The sequence below is a fragment of the Scylla paramamosain genome, chromosome 37 (assembly GCF_035594125.1).
Source record: "Scylla paramamosain isolate STU-SP2022 chromosome 37, ASM3559412v1, whole genome shotgun sequence".
Lineage (NCBI taxonomy): Eukaryota > Metazoa > Arthropoda > Malacostraca > Decapoda > Portunidae > Scylla > Scylla paramamosain.
Window position 1 is genome coordinate 6,520,001 of NC_087187.1, and position 20,000 is coordinate 6,540,000.

Genomic DNA, 20,000 nt, shown 5'->3' on the forward strand with positions numbered 1-20,000 from the left:
CTGCTCTTCCTCCTCCTCACTCCTTCTCCATCACCATCTCATTCTTCTCCATGGCATCTCTCTCTCTCTCTCTCTCTCTCTCTCTCTCTCTCTCTCTCTCTCTCTCTCTCTCTCTCTCTCTCTCTCTCAGACACACCATTTACTACTTCAGTTCCTTACATTTCTCTTCCATCTCTTCTCCTATACCATCTTCTTCTTCTTCTTCTTCTTCTTCTTCTTCTTCTTCTTCTTCTTCTTCTTCTCATCCTCCTCCTCCTCCTCCTCCTCCTTCTCCTCCTCCTTCGCATGAGATTTGTTAGGGGAAGGTCAAGAGGAGAAAAAGAACGATGGAATAAGAAATAAAATGCGAAAGAGGAACGAGAGAGAGAGAGAGAGAGAGAGAGAGAGAGAGAGAGAGAGAGAGAGAGAGAGAGAGAGAGAGAGAGAGAGAGAGAGAGAGAGAGAGAGAGACTTAATTGAACGATGGAAAATTAAAAGGAAAAATAATGATTAACGAGAATTTAAGAAAGGAAAAAAAAATAAACGAGGAAGCAAAGGAAAAAGAAAGGTAATGGAGAAAGGAAAGAAAAGTGCGTGGTAAAATGGAGGGACAAAGGAGGCGTACTTGGAGAGAAAATGGCGGAGAAAGGAGAGAAAGGTAAAGGAAGAAGAGGAAGAAGAAGAGAAGAAGGAAGAAGCAATGTTGGGTGAAATGGAAGCAAGAAAATGGAATAGTAGAAAAGAAAAGATAGGATAAAGCGCTTTCTCTCTCTCTCTCTCTCTCTCTCTCTCTCTCTCTCTCTCTCTCTCTCTCTCTCTCTCTCTCTCTCTCTCTCTCTCTCTCTCTCTCTCTCTCTCATTCCTTTCATTGGTTCTATCTTTTACCTTCCCTTACCTCTTTGCTCTTTTGGTTCATTTCTCTCTCTCTCTCTCTCTCTCTCTCTCTCTCTCTCTCTCTCTCTCTCTCTCTCTCTCTCGTTTCCTTTTCTGTTTTACTTCCTTATTTTCTTTACTTCTATATGTTTTACTTCCTTCCTTCCTTTCTTTCTTTTTGTTGTGGTTGCTTTCTTTATTTTTCTGTTCTGTTTCCTTCCTTTCTTTGGTATATTTATTTTTCCTCCTTTCTCTCTGTTTAAATTCCTTCTTTTCTTTCTTTCCGTTTCATTTCACCCCCTCCCCCCCCCCTCTCTCTCTCTCTCTCTCTCTCTCTCTCTCTCTCTCTCTCTCTCTCTCTCTCTCTCTGGCCATTACAGACGGGCAATGATGGCGCAGATGATGATGGCGTGAGTGGGTAACAGGGTAATTATTCTGCTACACACCTTTTTTTAGGATCCATGGCGCCCTCATAGGTGCTCCAATTAGCCCCGCACACCTGGAATGACATGAAAGGCTAGGTTAGGTTATATTAGGTTAGGTTCGGTTAGGTTACATTAACGTAGGTTTGGTTAGGTTATGCTAGACTGGATTATGTTAGGTCAGGTTAGGTTATGTTAGGTTAGGTTAGGTTAGGTTACGTTAGGTTGGTTAGGTTAGTTAGGTTAGGTTAGGTGAGGTTAGGTTAAGTTAGACTACACTGGGTTAGGTGAGGTTCAGTTATATTAGGTTACGTTAAGCTAAACTAAACTGGGTTAGGTTAGGTGAGGTTAGGTGAGGTTAGGTTAGGTTAGGTTAGGTTAGGTTAGGTTAGGTGAGGTTAAGTGAGGTTAGGTTAGGTTAAGCTCGACTATATTGGGATAGGTGAGGTTAAGTTATGTTAGGTTATATTAGAGTACACTGGGTTATGTTACGTTTGGTGAGGTTAAATAGTTAAGTTAGGTTTATATTAGACTACATTGGCTTAGGTGAGGTTAGGTTAGGTTAGGTTAAGTTATATTAAACTGCACTGGGTTATGAAGTTAAGTGAGGTTAGGTTACATTACACTGGGTTAGGATAAGTAAATATCTATCATGACATGACCATCACCATCACCATCACCATCACCATCACCACCACCATTATTTTTATTATCACCGCCATCATCACAATCACAACCACCATCACCACCAGAATCATCTCCAGTACTACCACCACCATTATCATTATCACCACCATCACCACAATCACCACCACCACCAGTATCAACCCTCAATCATCACCACCAATCAATCTGACGTGCCGGCAGCTCCAAACCACCCCCACATTACCGAACTCTCTCAATACAGGAAAAAGAAAAGAAAAAAAAAAAAAATCAAGCTTCAAAATATTTCCTGCTACGAATATTGTCAGAATAAGAAAAAAATAAATAAAAAAAGAAATCGAAACAAATGAATAACTCCAGATTACCAGCAAAGTGAAAGAAAAATTACCCCAAAACTTAAACCGTATAACAGCACCAGAATCATAAGGGAAGTGACAAATACCTGCAAACTATAAATGATTGAATACCTGCAGACAATAAGGACAGTGAAGAATATATAAAACTTGCATTCATAACCTAGTGAGAATGAAAGTAACCCCCACACCTTATACCACCAACAAAACTATAAGGAAAGTGACGAATATTGCTGACTATAAGGAAAGCAACACTACAGTACAGGAAGGCGCTAAAGAACTACCGCCATTGTACTCTACAGCACCGGGGTATTGAAGGGATTCGAACCCAGGTATTCAGGATTACCACACCATCACGTTAGCCATTCAGCCACTCCCTCCCGTACGAGAGAGAGAGAGAGAGAGAGAGAGAGAGAGAGAGAGAGAGAGAGAGAGAGAGAGAGAGAGAGAGAGAGAGAGAGAGAGAGAGAGAGAGAGAGAGAGAGAGAGAGAGAGATACTGAAATAGAAAATAAGAAATAAAGAAAAGGCCATAAAAGAGAAAAGAAAATGATTCCAAGACCAAAGAGCGTGAAGGAGTGGGAGGAAGAGGAGGAGGAGGAGGAGGAGGAGGAGGAGGAGGAGGAGGAGGAGGAGGAGGAGGAGGAGGAGGAAGGAAATGAAGGGAGAGAGGAAGGAAATGAAGGGAGAGAAGAAGGAGGGGTCGAAGACGAGAGAGAGAGAGAGAGAGAGAGAGAGAGAGAGAGAGAGAGAGAGAGAGAGAGAGAGAGAGAGAGAGAGAGAGAGAGAGAGAGAGGTAACAATAGCCTTCCGGACTGCCTTCCTAACGAGGCCAGAGCAATACAGGAGTGATACAAGTCCCTCTTTCCCCTCACAAGGTCCCGCGATTTCCCTCCGCCAGCCGTCTCTCCCCTCACCTTGGCCTCTTCCTGTGTGTGTGTGTGTGTGTGTGTGTGTGTGTGTGTGTGTGTGTGTGTGTGTGTGTGTGTGTGTGTGTGTGTGTGTGTGTGTGTGTGTGTGTGTGTACCAAGTTGTCGTATGCAGGATTTGAGTCACCTTGGCAGTTTACTCAAGCGTGTGTGTGTCTGTGTGTGTGTGTGTGTGTGTGTGTGTGTGTGTGTGTGTGTGTGTGTGTGTGTGTGTGTGTGTGTGTGTGTGTGTGTGTGTGTGTGTGTGTGTGCCTAGATGTCGTACAAGGATTTGGGTCACCTTGGTCGCTTTAATAAGTGTACGTGCGTAGATATGTGTGTGTGTGTGTGTGTGTGTGTGTGTGTGTGTGTGTGTGTGTGTGTGTGTGTGTGTGTGTGTGTGTGTGTGTGTGTGTGTGTGTGTGTGTGTGTGTGTGTGTGTAAGTTTCCTCATGGCCAAGTTTAATACAAGTTTAGTACTGGTCATAACTTGCACACAATATTCCACATGTAGCTATGTGCGTTTATATGTATGTACGTACGTATATGCGAGTGCGTATATATATATATATATATATATATATATATATATATATATATATATATATATATATATATATATATATATATATATATATATATATATTCACAAACATCCTTTACATTTCCTTTTAGACAAACACGATGACACAAACAAACAAACAATCACACAGACACGACACGAGCAGAACACAATGCTATACAAACACAGTCGGTCTACAGTCGCAATTAAATGACCATCAAATGAAATAAGGTAACATCAGCCGTATGATGCAGCTACACAGAGGCCATAACGACTCCCAACTGCCCTAACCACCCCGTGACGCCGTAACGAGGCACAATTAAGCTTCATTAACACTGTACTTCTTAATGGCATGTAGTGCATTTTATTTACTGCGTGTTTACGGGTTCATTGTGTGTGTGTGTGTGTGTGTGTGTGTGTGTGTGTGTGTGTGTGTGTGTGTGTGTGTGTGTGTGTGTGTGTGTGTGTGTGTGTGTGTGTGTATCCTTTGTTTGTGTTTCTTTATGATCATCTTCTTTGTCTGCTTATTCTGGCTTTAATGTTCTTTACATAAAGCTCCTTGTGCTGAAATCTCTCTCTCTCTCTCTCTCTCTCTCTCTCTCTCTCTCTCTCTCTCTCTCTCTCCCCTTTGGTAACTTTCAAGTATGTTTTTTTTTGTTCGCTTCTAAATTGCCTCAACTGATGCCTAACTAGTTTATGTCTGTCTGTGCTAGTTTCCCTCCCTGTCTGTATTTCTCTCTTCGTCTGCCACTGTGTCTGCCGCTCTGTCCATCAGCTTGTCTTTGTCTCACTGGCTATTTGTCTGTCTGCCTGTCTCTGTTGCTAAGTCTAAATTGTCTGTCTGTTAACTTGTGTGTTGGTTTGATTGTCTGTCTGCCTGCCTGTCTGTCTGTCAATTTTATTTACTCGTCTCTCTCTCTCTCTCTCTCTCTCTCTCTCTCTCTCTCTCTCTCTCTCTCTCTCTCTCTCTCAGTTGTTATCTGTTTTGCCAGTAATATTCCTTTAATTAGCTTCATCTTCTTTATTATGTTGAAGTTGTCTGTCTTCTTGTATTTAAATGTACCTTTATCTTTCCTTTGTTTGATTATCTGTGTGTCTGTCCGTGTATCTATCAGTGAGTCAGTCAGTCTATCTATTAATCTTTCTGTTAAACTGTTTGAATTTGCTTGTCTATCAGTTGGAGTTTGTCTGTTTCCAGCATCTCTTTTTATTTTTTTTATTTTTTTGTTTTTGGCGCAGCTGTATGTATGTTACTAAGTCTGTATGTGTTCCTTCGTGTATCTAGTTATCTGTTTGTATAATCACGTTCCTGTCTGTCTGTCTGTCACGGTGTTTGGCCACGAGTCTCTCATCCTGTCTGTCTGCCTGTCTATCCCTGTCTATCCACACCCGCGACTCATCCTTCTTTTTCCTCCCTTTCTCGCCACCTGTCCGCAACTTTCCCACTACACCTCCCCATTCACTCGTCACCGTTTTGTGTTGGGCTAAAAATTCCACCTTTCTGCTCCCTCTCACCATCCCCGCACCACCACACGCCCACACACCCCCGCTACCTGTCCATGTCTGTTCCCGCTATCCCATTCTCACCTTTCACCTGTCTTTGCCCCTCGCAGTAAAATCTTTTCCACCTGTCTTCCTTTCCTTCTTTACTTGTTCTTCTATTTCTGCCTCCTTTCTTTTCCTTGCCTCCTCCCACACCTGATCCATGCCCGAGTCTCTTTCTCACTCTGTCTCTCTCTCTCTTGGCAGCTGACCTACATCTGTGCTCTTCTTTCACCCTTCCCCTCTCCCTTAACCCACTCTTCCCTTTCTCACGCAAATAAGCCACGCCTAAATCACCTCTCCTTTCTCTCTTTTTACGTTCACTGTCCTCTTTCTATTTTACCCTGACCCACTACCCAAACACACACACACACACACACACACACACACACACAAGGACAGACGAACAGCACTTCTCTTTCTCTCTCTTCCAAACACCTGTTCTCTTTCTCTCTCTTCCAAACATCAGCAGGAGTCACGGAGAGCTGCAGAATGGGGTGATGGTCCCTTTTTACTAGGCTCTCTCCTTTTCTCTTTTTCTCCCTCCCAACACCTGGTCTCTTTCTTTTATTCTTTTGTGACACCTCTCTCTACCTTTCTCTCTCTCTCTCTCTCTCTCTCTCTCTCTCTCTCTCTCTCTCTCCTCTCATCTCTCTCTCTCTCTCTCTCTCTCTCTCAAACAGCTACTATTAGTCTATCTTCCTGACGTTTACTTTTTTTAGTCTCTATTCCCAGCACCAGCCAAGCCATTTCTCTCTCTCTCTCTCTCTCTCTCTCTCTCTCATCTCTCTCTCTCTCTCCTCTCTCTCTCTCTCTCTCTCTCTCTCTCTCTCTCTCTCTCCTTAACACTTTTTATTACTAACGCTTCTTTCTCTCTTACCCGACACCTGCTTCTCATTTTTTTCCTGCCTCACACCTGCTATCTATTTTAAACTATTTTCCTAACACCTGCGCCATTCCTGACACCTCACCTCTCTTATTTTTGGTCCACGACAATGGCGGGTATTCGTAAACACTTTGGACTTTTCATCAGGGTTATTTTTCAAAGGCCACAGAGATGATGGGCTTGGATTTTCATGAATATCTTTTGTATTGGCGATACTGAATTCTGTTCAAATTATCGCTGAAGCACGAAAACACAATTGAAAGTCGCGATATCTTCCTGGAAAGGTTGTTTAAAAGTAGGGATAAGACAGAGACGTTTAATAATACGCTATTGATATGACTACCCGGGTCTTCATATTATTATTTCTTCTTTATGGCGCTGTATTCTTACTGTCCCTAGAATCACGAAATTATCCTTGAACTTCCTTGAAAGGTTTAATAATCCACTACGGAGGTGATTACGTGAGTTTTCATTATAATTTTCTTCTTTTTATGGCGCTGAATTTTTTAACTGTCACTAGAATCACTAAAACTTCCTTGAAAACCGCGGTAACTTCTGGAAAGCCCATTAAAAGTAGAGACACGTTTCACAATACGATACGAAAAATGATTACCTGGGTTTTCATTCATATTTTTCCTATCAACGATGCTGAATTCTCTAAAGTGTCACTAGAATCACGAAAACACTCTTCAAAGCCGCGATAACGTCCCGAAAAACATGCCGAAGAAGGAATAATACACTGAAACGTTTAACAATACCAATTTTTATAATGCAATGCAGCGATTCGAAAATTGTGCGTCGTGACTCACCAAACTGCGCCTCTTAATTTTTCTAGATAGGCATGTGTTCTGAAATTTGTGGCTTTTAGTAGGTCTGCACTACCCCAAGATGGATTAGTGCGTCATTAACCGGCAGTTTGAGAGCCAGTGATTTAACGCCTTATCTGTTTTTATCTTCCCATCACGACAGAAGCAGCAACGGTTTGATAGTTATAGGTCTCTTTATATCTATTACCTTTTCTTTAATACCTTATCTCTTTAAACACTTTATCTCTTATCTACTATCATTAATATTTCTCTAAACCTCATCTCGCTTTCTGTAATACTTTATCTCTTATCTAAAACCTCATCTTTTCTCTAACGGTTTATCTCTCCTCTAATACTTTATCTAACACCCTTATTTCATATCTAATCCCTTATCTCTCTAATACTTTCTCTTCTTTAATATCTTTTCTCTCTTATCTAACACCTTATTTCTTCTCCAACACCTTAGCTCTTCTCTACTACCTTACTTCTTCTCTAACATCTTATCTTTTCTCTGACACAAACTCTTCCCTATCATCATCTCTTCTCTGACACCTTCTCTAACACCTTATCTCTCCTTCTCTATCAGCTGGTGAGTTACGACCGGGAGCCGCAACGGTGTGGTGGTGACGATCGAACGAGGCCCCGTCACCACCCTCCCGCCTCCTGGTACAGCTGGTGAAGGGCCGCGTCACTCTGGCCGCTACACCTGCTCCCCTGCCAACTCACAGCCCCAGAGCGTCACCGTGCACGTAATTGCAGGTACGGAAGGTGAGGGATGCGCTGAGGGGAACGGAGCAGGGGAAGTGCTGTGTGTGTGTGTGTGTGTGTGTGTGTGTGTGTGTGTGTGTGTGTGTGTGTGTGTGTGTGTGTGTGTGTGTGTGTGTGTGTGTGTGTGTGTGTGTGTGTGTGTGTGTGTGGAATAAAATAATTACAAAGAACTACAGGGATAACACACAGTATCACATCTTTTCGGTATTTCCCACACTGCCTGGCCACTCTACATACACTGCACCACTTTTGTTCCCCCCACGTCCCCCTTCCTGCTGTTTCAAAAAGAAGACAATCAAAACACCAATGCGTTAGAACTAAACTGACCAAAACTTTCTTCATTTATTTCTACTGCGCCATTTTGAAACCAACAAATTGAACGGTCCTTTATTTCTTCGTACTTGGCCAATCTCCTTGACACGTAAAAAAATAAAAAAATAAAAAAATAAATAACTACGATACAAGGCTACTCCCCATCACCCAAGCCCCATGAAAGCATAAATGAGGGAAGGACGGAGAAGAAAACAAGTCGGAAGAGATGAATGGGTAGTGGGAAGGGAGAGGGGGAGGAGAAATATGAGGGACAGGTGGCATTGTTATGAAAATCTGGATGAGGAAGAATGAGCAACGGAAAAGTGTTTTGAGAAAGGACGAGTGGAGAATAGAAATGTGAGAGTAAAAGATAAGGGGTGGGAAGGATTGTGAGGGAGAAAAACAGTTGAAAACGAGGAGAAAGAAAGGTCGGAGCAGCTCAATGATGCAAGAGGGAACACAAGATGAGAGAAGTGGGAGAGTATGAATGAGGGAACGAGAACTGAGCAAAGAGGAATAAAACGAGATGAATAGAGAGTAGAATTTTGTTAAAGGTGAATAACAAAAAAAAACAAAAAAACAAATACGTGAAGACTAGAAATGAAACAATGGTAAAAGTGAACTAACAATGAAAACGAGGAAAGAAAGGAAAGAAACAGAAAGTAAGAAAGAGAAAATTGAAATGGATAATGAGGAGAGACATTTTGAAGAGGAAGCAGAATGAAAGGAAGGGAAGAAAGGAGGAGGGAAGGAAAATGGACAAGGAGCAAGAGAATTAGGAAAACGGGGGAAGAAGTTTGGAAGATGAGAGACTGAAGGAGGAAGCATGGTAAAGACATTGAGAAGTGAGAGAGGAATGACGGGGAAGAAAGGAAGAAGGAAAATGAACTAGGAAGAGGAGAATTATGAAAACAAGGGAGAGAGGAGAGAGAGAGAGAGAGAGAGGAGGAGGAGAGAGAGAGAGAGAGAGAGAGAGAGAGAGAGAGAGAGAGAGAGAGAGAGAGAGAGAGAGAGAGAGAGAGAGAGGGAGAGAGAGAGAGAGAGAGAGAGAGAATGGAAAATAGAGTGGAAGGAAGAGAATGATGGCAGAGGCGGAAGGCGTTTGGGAGGCGGGAGAGATAGTGAAGGAGGGAGAAGGGTTAAGGTGATTGAAGGAAGAGGAAAGCGTTTACTCACCTGGAGGGCCGGGAATTCACGCGCGGTTCACGGGAAAGGTTTCAAGTTAAGGTGTTTTTACGGTGACGCGTCGCCTTTCCAGCGCCACTCAGTAAAAGCGTGATGTGTTTCGCGAAGTTTATGATGAATTTCCATTTTTCAAAAGTTTCCGCCGGCAAAAATCTTGACACATATGCAGCTTTTAAATATATACGCACTTATATAGAAGTGAAAAACAAAAACTTACAGTAAAACCTTCGGGGGGAAAGTAGCTTATAGGATATAATGCGTAAATATACGATGCCTTAAATGTAACGCAGGGAATGCTATGTATATTAATGGGCTTAGCGAGAAAAATAAAAAAACTGAAATAACAGAATAAGACAGGATGTGTGTGTGTGTGTGTGTGTGTGTGTGTGTGTGTGTGTGTGTGTGTGTGTGTGTGTGTGTGTGTGTGTGTGTGTGTGTGTGTGTGTGTGTGTGAAGAATGCAAGGGACAGGTGTGTGTGGTACAGGGAACAAGTGTGGTACAAGTGACAGGTGTGTGTGGTGCAAGTAGCATAATTACCGCGCCGTGTTTCAGTCAGTCTTTATACACAAACACGTGCTTCATTTGTAAACTAATTATGGCCGTGATTGACCCGCGGGCGGATTAAGGGTGGAGTAAATTCACAATTATTCAGATTCATAACCACGCGACGCGGCATCAACAGCAACCACCACCATCACCACCACCATCACCACCACCACCACCACCACCACTATCAACAACAAAGGACTGTCACTAATGCATAAGTAAAATAACATAAAGACTGTAGTTAAAATCAGTAAATTGTTATACTAGAATACGGAATATGAAAAATTCTCTCTCTCTCTCTCTCTCTCTCTCTCTCTCTCTCTCCTTCTCTCTCTCTCTCTCTCTCTCTCTCTCTCTCTCTCTCTCTCTCTCTCTCAACTGTATGAAGGTACCTACAAAAACACAACATAAAAATGCATCTTAACAGTAAATTAATCAACACACAACGGTGCATTATTCTCAAACAAGAGGCAAAAGTTACACAATAAGCAATTACTTCAATGGGGCTTGTTAGTTTTTCACGATTTCAATAAAAGTTCCCGCTGCTCCAAGGGTTAATGTCAGTGGTTCATTAATCATATCTCTATTCCAGTAATATTTTTCCCACTCTTACGCTTCCACAGTTCAGTTTCAATATTTCGTCATCGTTCCACATTTTTTTTTTATGCATCTTTTTTATTGATATCTTTGACGGTTCTTCTGATATTTTCACTGTTCATCTTTGTGTTCACCTGATCATATTCATTTTTCATTCATCTTTTAGCTCTTATCTTAACGTTTTTTTTTTTTTATTACCACTATTAGTATCATTAAGTATCATTATCGCAATTTTCACTGCTCCACTAAAATTATCTTCTGTGATTTTACGAACGACACAAAAATTTCTTTCATGATTCTCTTTACTTTACATTATCATTTCTATTTCTGTGCAACTTGACCCTATTGTTGCGGCGTCTTAAGTCAATCAAGCAGTCAATTATTCAGTCAGTCAATTACTCAGTCAGTCGCTAACACACTTTTCCCCTCCCCAGGTGACCAGCCCGCCGCCATCTTGCACGAGAATGGAGGCGCGGAGGCTTCAGGAGGCACTCTGGCCCCCCTCTCCCACATGCTCCTCCTCCTCCTCTTCCTCCTACAAGCAAATCTCACTCAATCTTAAGCCCTCCTCTCCTCTTCCTTTCACGCCCTCCTTCCCTCATCCCTCTCCTTCCTCTTCTGCCTTGCATCTTTTATCTTCATCCTCCTCCTCCTCTTCTTCCTCCTCATCTTATCCACTCTTTCCCCTCTTATCTTCATTCTCTCTCTTCTACCTCCCTCCCCCCAATCCTAACACCCACCTCCCCTCCCCTTACGTGCACAGACAAGGAACTGCACGTGTACATGGGGATGTGGTGAAACGTACACATGAAAATACGTACATGAAAGCCACCGTACACATTACCTATATTTAACTGTGTGCGTGTGTGTTGTTCTATTATTACGTACACACACACACGTACACACGCACATAACCCTGTCGTGTACATAGTGTGTATATGTGAATCCTGACCTGGCTACTCGTGATTGGTGGACGTGAGCGTGGGATGACGTGGCAAGCCCTGATTGGCGAACTCTGACGTCACAGGAACTTGGACTCTTGTGATTGGAGGAAAGGAATGCTGAATAGTGATTGGCTGGAATCTTAATACTTTGACCAATCAGTGACATCCGAAGGTTGTGTTTGTTGAATGATGAACAATGGAGAGAAATTAAAGTTAAGTGAAGGTGGAAAGGAAAGATAGATAATAGAAAAAGTAATAAAATAAAGAAACAAAGATACGAACGGTGGAAACAGAAGGTAGAAAGTAGAAAGGAAAGACAAGATAACAGAAGGAGTGAAAAGGAAATACAGAAAGATGAAAATAGTGGAGTTCGAGGATAGAAAAAGAACTAGAGAAAATGAGAAACAAAAAGTTGACCGATATTAAGAAAAAAAGAAAGGAAATCGGCTTAGTGATAAATATAAATGAAAAAAAGAAGGAAAGCTCAACGAATAAAGGAAAACAATAGAACGAAATAACCAAAACAAAAGACAAAATGAAAAAAATAAAACTAAGAAAAAGAAAAACACCACGAATAACAAGCGAAAAGGGAAAAAACCGAAAAAAAAGAAAAAAAAAACCTGAAGAAAAAAATGCCGAGAAAAGTCGAACGAAAGGAAGAACAAATACAATAAAAGAAAGGAGGGAAATAAAGAAAAGAGAAAAAGCAACAGCTCACACGTAAAAGAGTGGGAACTAAAGTGGCAATTATTACAGGGAAAGGAGCGAAAATAAATGTGGAGGGGAAAGGAGATAAATAGAGAGAGGAGAGAGAGAGAGAGGTAAAAAAAAATAAATACTGATTGCAAAAGAAAGCGAAAATAAAAGATAAAAGTGATGACAACGACACGGTGATAACGAAGGGGAGATAAAGTGATAAGGAGAGGCCCCGGAAATTACAATAAAATAAAAAAAAAGAAATAAGAGAGAAGGAGAAAGAAAGAGAGAATGAGAAACGGAGAAAGAATGATAAATGAAAAGAAAACGTAAGTAAAAAAATGATAATAGAGAAGTGTGTCGCTGATAAACCAAGACGAAGTGATAAGAGGAGAGAATGATGAATATAAAGAATGAAAAAAATTTATGATTTCTTAAACTGGGCGAAGGAAAAGTGGAAAAGAGAAAATGCAAAAAGAGAAAAGGTGGGAATACTAAAACGGAAGAAAATAGAAGGAAAATACAAGGAAACAATGGAAAATAGGAGGAGAAATTGAAAAGAACACGGAGAATGGCAATGAGAGAGAGAGAGAGAGAGAGAGAGGAGAGAGAGAGAGAGAGAGAGAGAGAGAGAGAGAGAGAGAGAGAGAGAGGGGTCTCGTTCGGTGTAGTATTGACAAGCACCACGAACCCACCCTACTGGGACACCCACCACCATCACCACCACCACTACCACCACCACCACCACCACCACCACCACAACTCCTAGATCACTAACACAACCACACATTCACCACAATACCTTCATCACCTGGACAATAACACCACCACCATCACCACCCATACACCGTACCACCACCATCACCACCACTACCATCACCCCCACCACCACTAACATCACCCATTCACCACCACCATCATTATTCTCAAGTCCTACACCAAAGACACCCACATTCTTACCATCACCACCACGACCACACCTCAACAGTGACAGAAATATGATATGTGTGGTGGAAAGGAGGACAGACAGACAAACAGACAGACAGACAGACAGGCAGACAGACAGAAATGCGTACAAACATAGATACCAGAACGAAAAGAACTGGAACATGAATTGAGAAAGAATAGGAAGAGAAAAATAACGATAAGGAGCCAATATATCAGAAAGAAGTAAATGGTGATGTAGGAGAAGGAAAAAAAAGGAAGAGAGATAGAAGGTGGAAACAGCAAGGCACCGATACATAAAACAAATAAATGGATGAAACGTGAGAAGAAATGAAAGAAAGGAGCAGGAGGAGAGAAAAAGAAAGAAAGAAAACAACTAGGATAAACATACATCAATACAAAATAACACACGAGAGAGGGGGAGAGAGAGGAAAGAAAGAAAGAGAGAAGATAAAAGTGAGTATGAAAGACGTACGAAAACAACCAAAAAATGAGCAAATAAAGAAAGGACGAGAGATAAAAATGCGAGGATACGAGTAAAAAGAAAAAAAAAAAAGAAAAGAACAAGGAATAAAGAATAAGGAAAGGAAGGGGGAAGATAAAATGAGGGGAAAAAACACAAAACCAAGAAATATTAAAATTGCTGAAGTAAGCGAATAAAGAAAGACGGGAAATGTGAAAATAAAAAGGCAAATACAAGAAAGACTAATGAATGACGTGTAAAGAAAGGAAGAAAGAAGATGAAGTGGGGATAAACGCACAAAACAAAACAAGTAAATGAATGTAACAGAGAAAAGAGAAAAGAGAGAGAGAGAGAGAGAGAGAGAGAGAGAGAGAGAGAGAGAGAGAGAGAGAGAGAGAGAGAGAGGAGAGAGAGAGAGAGAGGAGGAGAGAGAAGGAGAGAGAGAGAGAGAGAGAGGGTAACAGAGATGTACGAGAAAAAAAAAATGATGATGATGATGATGATGATGATGATGATGATGATGATGATGATAAGGAGGATTAAGATACTGATGACGATAATTATAATGATGATAGAAAAAAAAATGCAGTGATGATAATGATGATAGCAAGTGATGATAACAACAATCATGAAAATAGTAATGATGATAATAATTGTGATGATGATGATGATGACGATGATGAACAAGAGACCAAAGGCGTGAGGGACAGCAGTGGTGGCCGGGAATGACAAATGACTGGTGGTTGCGGCGTTCAAACAAATGAGTGTCGGGCGGCGCAAGGGCGTGACGGATTTACATGTGTTTTAGGGCTTTTAGTGTCTGTTTACCCTCCCCCCCCAGACACCCCCCCATCCCTGTCACGTGGGGGGATGGACGAGACTCACGCTCACGATGAACCATTGCAGTAATAATGTGTGTGTTGAGTGTACCTGCCGTAGGCATGATTATTGCGTGTTTTAACCGGCGGCCGTCTGGCGGGGAATTACGGATGTGTTAAGTAATGGGATCGCTGTGATAAGATAAAAATAAAGGGAAAATATATGAGATTCCGTAATAAAAAGCTGCATATTATTGGTACGAGTTTGAGAAATGTACAAAGTGTTTATTTATTCTTTTTTTTTTTTTTTTTTTTTTTTTTTGGCTTTTGGAATATAAAACAATGACGAATGGGAAAAAAAAGTAACAAAATATAAAAGTATGATACGACATAATACTAAATAACAAATAATTGATAATGATTGGAGTTACTGTAATGGCAGGTAATGGGATTCCTGTGATAAGATAAAAATGAAAAGAAAAAAATCGTGACATTCCGAAATAATAATAAAAAATAAAATAAAAAAAAAAAAACAGGTTGAGGGAAGGTACAAAGTGTTTATTTCGTTTATTTTATTTATTTATTTATTTTTTTTGTTTCTGCAATATAAAAGATGACAAATAGAAAATAATCAATGGAAGAATGAAAACTAATACAATGCTAAATAGAAAATAATGATACTAACTGAAAAAAAAATAAAGCTAAAAATGTAGAAAGAATGATTCCTGACATAAAAATACGTTGAATCACATAATTCAGAGAGACACATCACGCCAATACATAAATGATACAGCCAGGGGGAAACAAATATATTCTATTCGACAATTAAAAAAAAAAATGCCCCAATTATCCCTAATGAAAAATAACGGTGCAAGTAAAAAACAACACTGATGGATGAGAGAAAAAAAAAATTTCGCTAACCAAAATTATTACGTGTTCAAATACTAAGTTATGAAAAAAAAGGAAAAAAAAGAAAAAAAACATGAATACCAAGACGAAAAACAAGCTAAAAAAAAATAATGAGAAAACCATAATTTAATTTTACCTAACAAAACACACAAACAAACACACACACACACACAAAAAAAAAAACATCTCCCAACTAACAAAAAACAAAATAGAACAAACCAAAACAAAACAAGCATACCGTTACACGTACACATTAAGAAATACAATAACAACAACAACAACAACAACAACAACAACAACAACAACATTATCTTCAGCATATCAGCCTCGTCTCTCAAGTTAAGGGAAGGAGAAGAAAATGTCTGAGGGATGATTACACCAAAGTGAAGTTTCTTGATGAACGTGAACGAAATTTTCCATAAAGTAATGTTGTCTTAGAGGTGAGGAAACTTTTCTTATTACATCATCCCTTGTCAGCACTACAGAGAGAGAGAGAGAGAGAGAGAGAGAGAGAGAGAGAGAGAGAGAGAGAGAGAGAGAGAGAGAGTGAGAGTGAGAGTGTGTGTGTGTGTGTGTGTGTGTGTGTGTGTGTGTGTGTGTGTGTGTGTGTGTGTGTGTGTGTGTGTGTGTGTGTGTGTGTGTGTGTGTGTGTACAAGAGCCAGCCAGCCAGCTATAAAACTCTCATACATATCCAGTCCCACTTTCCTCCTCCTAATCCCTCTTAATTAAGGGAAGTCCCCTCGTGTATGGATTAAACAGAAAAAAACAACAACACAAAATGAAACAAAGGGAACGGAGAACTGACGTAAGAACTGAGAAAAAATAGAAAAAAAACAAAAAACACGATAAATTACCTGAAAATAATAACAAGTAAAAAGATGAAAAGATGAACTAGAGATGTAAGAGAAACGAGACGAGAAGCAATTAAGTGAATCAGTCACATGTAAAAAGAAAAAAAAAAAAGAAAAATAAGACAATAAAAAAAAAGTTCGTGGAAAAAAAGACAATGCGAGGGAAAAATGTAAGAATGAAACCCGCAAATTAGGTTAAAGTGAAGAAGAAGAAGAAGAAAAAGAAAAAGAAGAGGAGGAAGAAGAAGAAGAAGACGTAAAGAAAGGGAATAATAAAATTACTACTATATATAAACGTCACTACATATTATTGTGTTTGTGGTTGTTTACATCTAGGCTAATCACTGTTTATGTCCTGTAATTTATGTACCATACCATATTATACATATACTGTGTGTGCGTGTACGTATTTCAATGTGTCTATGTACGTATAGGCTTCTGCTGTGTGTGTGTGTGTGTGTGTGTGTGTGTGTGTGTGTGTGTGTGTGTGTGTGTGTGTGTGTGTGTGTGTGTGTGTGTGTGTGTGTGTGTGTGTGTTAGAGAGAGAGAGAGAGAGAGAGAGAGAGAGAGAGAGAGAGAGAGAGAGAGAGAGAGAGAGAGAGAGAGAGAGAGAGAGAGAGAGAGAGAGAGAGAGAGAGAGAGAGAGAGAGAGAGAGTGTGTGTGTGTGTGTGTGTGTGTGTGTGTGTGTGTGTGTGTGTGTGTGTGTGTGTGTGTGTGTGTGTGTGTGTGTGTGTGTGTGTGTGTGTGTGTGTGTGTGTGTGTGTGTTCAGCCATCTTACTTCCCATATAGTTCCAGACCTACGTACTGTTTTCTACTTCACTGTATATTGTGTACATAGTGGTAATTGTTCCATTGTATATTTTTGCAATAAAAGAATACAATGCTCTTGCCTCAAAAAAAAAAAAAAAAAATACATATATGAATTCACCTTCCATTCCAACCCTTTTTTTTTTAATCTCAGAAATGGAAAATACAAAAAATACAAGAAGAATATAAAGCAATGTTATGTATTAAAGAAAACCTAATTCGTAAAAAAAAACAGAAAGACATAAAAAAAAAAAGTAAAAATGAATAACTGGCAGGTAAAAGTTAAAACGCCAAGAGGAATGACGTCACAGCTTGGGGCGGCGGCCTTGACCTGCGCTGCTGTCATTATTACCATTATTATTACTATTAATATCATCATTAGTAGTAGTAGAAGTTGTGGTGGTGGGGACATTGTGGTGGTGGGGACGCTAACAGTAGTAGTAGTAGTAATAGTAGTAGTAGCTGTTGTACGTAGTAGTAGTAGTAGCAGTTGTAGCAGAAACAATAAAAACAGTAGTAAAAGTAGTAGCAAAAGTAGTAGTCATGGTGGTAGTGGTGGTGGTGGTGGTGGTAATAGTAAACTAGCAGTAGCATTGCTGTAATCATTATTATTACCACTATCATATTTTTCAGGGAAGAAGAGTTGGGGGTGAATACCAAGCAAAAGAAAGGAGGAGGAGGAGGAGGAGGAGGAGGAGGAGGAGGAGGAGGAGGGGAGGTGGTAATAGTGGAGGAGGAGAAGCAAGATTGATGCTAAGCGGGTGAGTCCAATTTTATGGGTGGGGGAGGTCGTTGAACGAGTCCATCTTTGGGTGTGGAGAGGGGGGCAGGGGCGGACAGAAGGTAGGGAAGGGAAAGGGAGAGAGGGTAGGGAAGAGAAGGGGGAGAGGAGAAAGGAAGGTTTGGAAATGGAAGGAGAGAAAGGATTGGGCAGAGGAGGGTTGAAATAGGAAGGAGAGTTTGGGAGGGAAGGGGAAGAGAAAGGAAGGGAAGGGAAGAAGGAAAGAGAAAGGAAGAAGGAATACGGGAGGAAAAATGGAAAGGGTTGGGAAGGGAGGGGAAGGGAGAGGAAGGAGAGAAGAAAAGGGAGAGAAAAAAGACGGAACGGGAAAAGCAAGAAAAGGAAGGGAAGGGAAGGGAAGGGAAGGGAAGGGAAGGGAAGGGAAGGAAGGGAAGGCAAGGCAAGAAAGGGAGGGGAAGGCTAAAGGAAAGGGTTAGAAGGGAAGTGAAGGGAGGAAGAAAGAAAAGATAGGGAGGCTTGGAAAGGTAAGTAATAGGAGGGAAAGGGACAGACATGGAAGGGAAGAGAAGGGAAAGACTAAGGTAAGTGAAGGCAGGGAAAGGGTTAGGGAGGGGAAGGGGAGGGGGAAAGAGGTCAAGCCAATGAACGCGTTATGTTATATATTGATGAAAATAATGTTGTTTTTGTTGTATTTGGCATTGTCCACGTAGAGAGAGAGAGAGAGAGAGAGAGAGAGAGAGAGAGAGAGAGAGAGAGAGAGAGAGAGAGAGAGAGAGAGAGAGAGAGAGAGAGAGAGAGAGAGAGAGAGAGAGAGAGACCCTGCCGACGACAATCGATGAAGAAGAAAGAGGGAAGAATGGAACGAAGAAAGGAAGAAAGAGAAAGAAGGATGAAAAAGGAAATATTGAATGAATGGTTGGAAGAAAGACAGAAAAGAAATGTTGAGAAAATGGATAAACGAACGAATGGATGAGAGAGAGAGAGAGAGAGAGAGAGAGAGAGAGAGAGAGAGAGAGAGAGAGAGAGAGAGAGAGAGAGAGAGAGAGAGAGAGAGAGAGAGAGAGAGAGAGAGAGAGAGGGGAAAAAAAGCAGATGGAAACACTGGTATACATTTTTTGTTGTGTGAATGTGTAAACTTTGGAACAGGTGAGACTGTATGTACGTATATATTGTGTGTGTGTGTGTGTGTGTGTGTGTGTGTGTGTGTGTGTGTGTGTGTGTGTGTGTGTGTGTGTGTGTGTGTGTGTGTGTGTGTGTGTGTGTGTGTGTGGGAAGGTTTGTATGTACGTATGTATGTATGTATGGATAGATGGATTGAATGGGGGGGACGGACAGCAATTTGGTGAGAAAGGGAAAGGAAAGGGGAGGGAGGGAGGGAGGGGGGAGGGAGGGAGGGAGGGAGGGAGGGAGGGAGGGAGGAGAGAGAGAGAGAGAGAGAGAGAGAGAGAGAGAGAGAGAGAGAGAGAGAGAGAGAGAGCATACACACACACATACCATTCTGCACTAACACACTTTAATACACCTGAGCTTTGATATCATTTTACCTGCCAGCACTCACCTGTCCCCTTCCCCCTCCCCCTCCACCCGCTTCACCCACTCCCCTCTCCCCTTCCACCTTTTCTCTCGTCCAATCAAATGGCCATCCACTTTAGGACCTTCAGGAGATTCAATCCCATCACTGGCTCTTCCATTTCCTCCTCCTCCTCCTCCTCCTCCTCCTCCTCTTTCCTTCTTCCTCTTCCTCTTCTTCCTCCTCCTCCTCCACGCCTTTATAGAAACCACCCACTCTCTTCCATCTCATTATTGGTCCTTTCATTTTTTAAGCATATGACTCTCTCTCTCTCTCTCTCTCTCTCTCTCTCTCTCTCTCTCTCTCTCTCTCTCTCTCTCTCTCTCTCTCTCTCATGCAACTCTGGCCACCTTCACTCATTTTCCTTTTCGCTTCAAGTTAGAGTGAGGAGGAGGAGGAGGAGGAGGAGGAGGAGGAGGAGGAGGAGGAGGAGGAGGAGGAGGAGGAGGAGGAGGAGGAGGAGGAGGAAAATATATTCAGTTTAATTAAGGTGGTGTCAGGGTGGGCAGGGAGGACTCTGGTCTGAGAGAGAGAGAGAGAGAGAGAGAGAGAGAGAGAGAGAGAGAGAGAGAGAGAGAGAGAGAGAGAGAGAGAGAGAGAGAGAGAGAGAGAGAGAGAGAGAAAGGGGCCGTTTGACACTAGACATGCACAGCTAAAGAATTGAACTACACTCTTGACATTGCTCTTTCTCTCTTCTCTCTCTCTCTCTCTCTCTCTCTCTCTCTCTCTCTCTCTCTCTCTCTCTCTCTCTCAGTTTATCATGCTTCGTGTTCTGAATTTTTTTCTTTTCTTCCCCTTGGCTGTGTCCTCCTCCTCCTCCTCCTCCTCCTCCTCCTCCTCCTCCTACTCC

General features: G+C 41.4%; 1 long non-coding RNA gene and 1 pseudogene across 3 annotated transcripts in view; one reads left to right on the forward strand and one right to left on the reverse strand.

Moving 5' to 3' along the window:
- LOC135091448 (zwei Ig domain protein zig-8-like) overlaps nucleotides 1-13,414 on the forward strand; it is a 116,813-nt pseudogene extending 103,399 nt beyond the window's left edge.
- The window catches only part of LOC135091449 (uncharacterized), a 155,632-nt gene continuing 136,925 nt past the window's right edge, over nucleotides 1,294-20,000 (reverse strand). For 2 of the 3 annotated variants that reach the window (XR_010262509.1, XR_010262508.1), the window contains exon 5: nucleotides 1,294-1,351. This is a non-coding gene — a long non-coding RNA (uncharacterized LOC135091449). The remainder of the gene's footprint in view (nucleotides 1,352-20,000) is intronic. The other variant, XR_010262511.1, reaches the window with a different exon arrangement.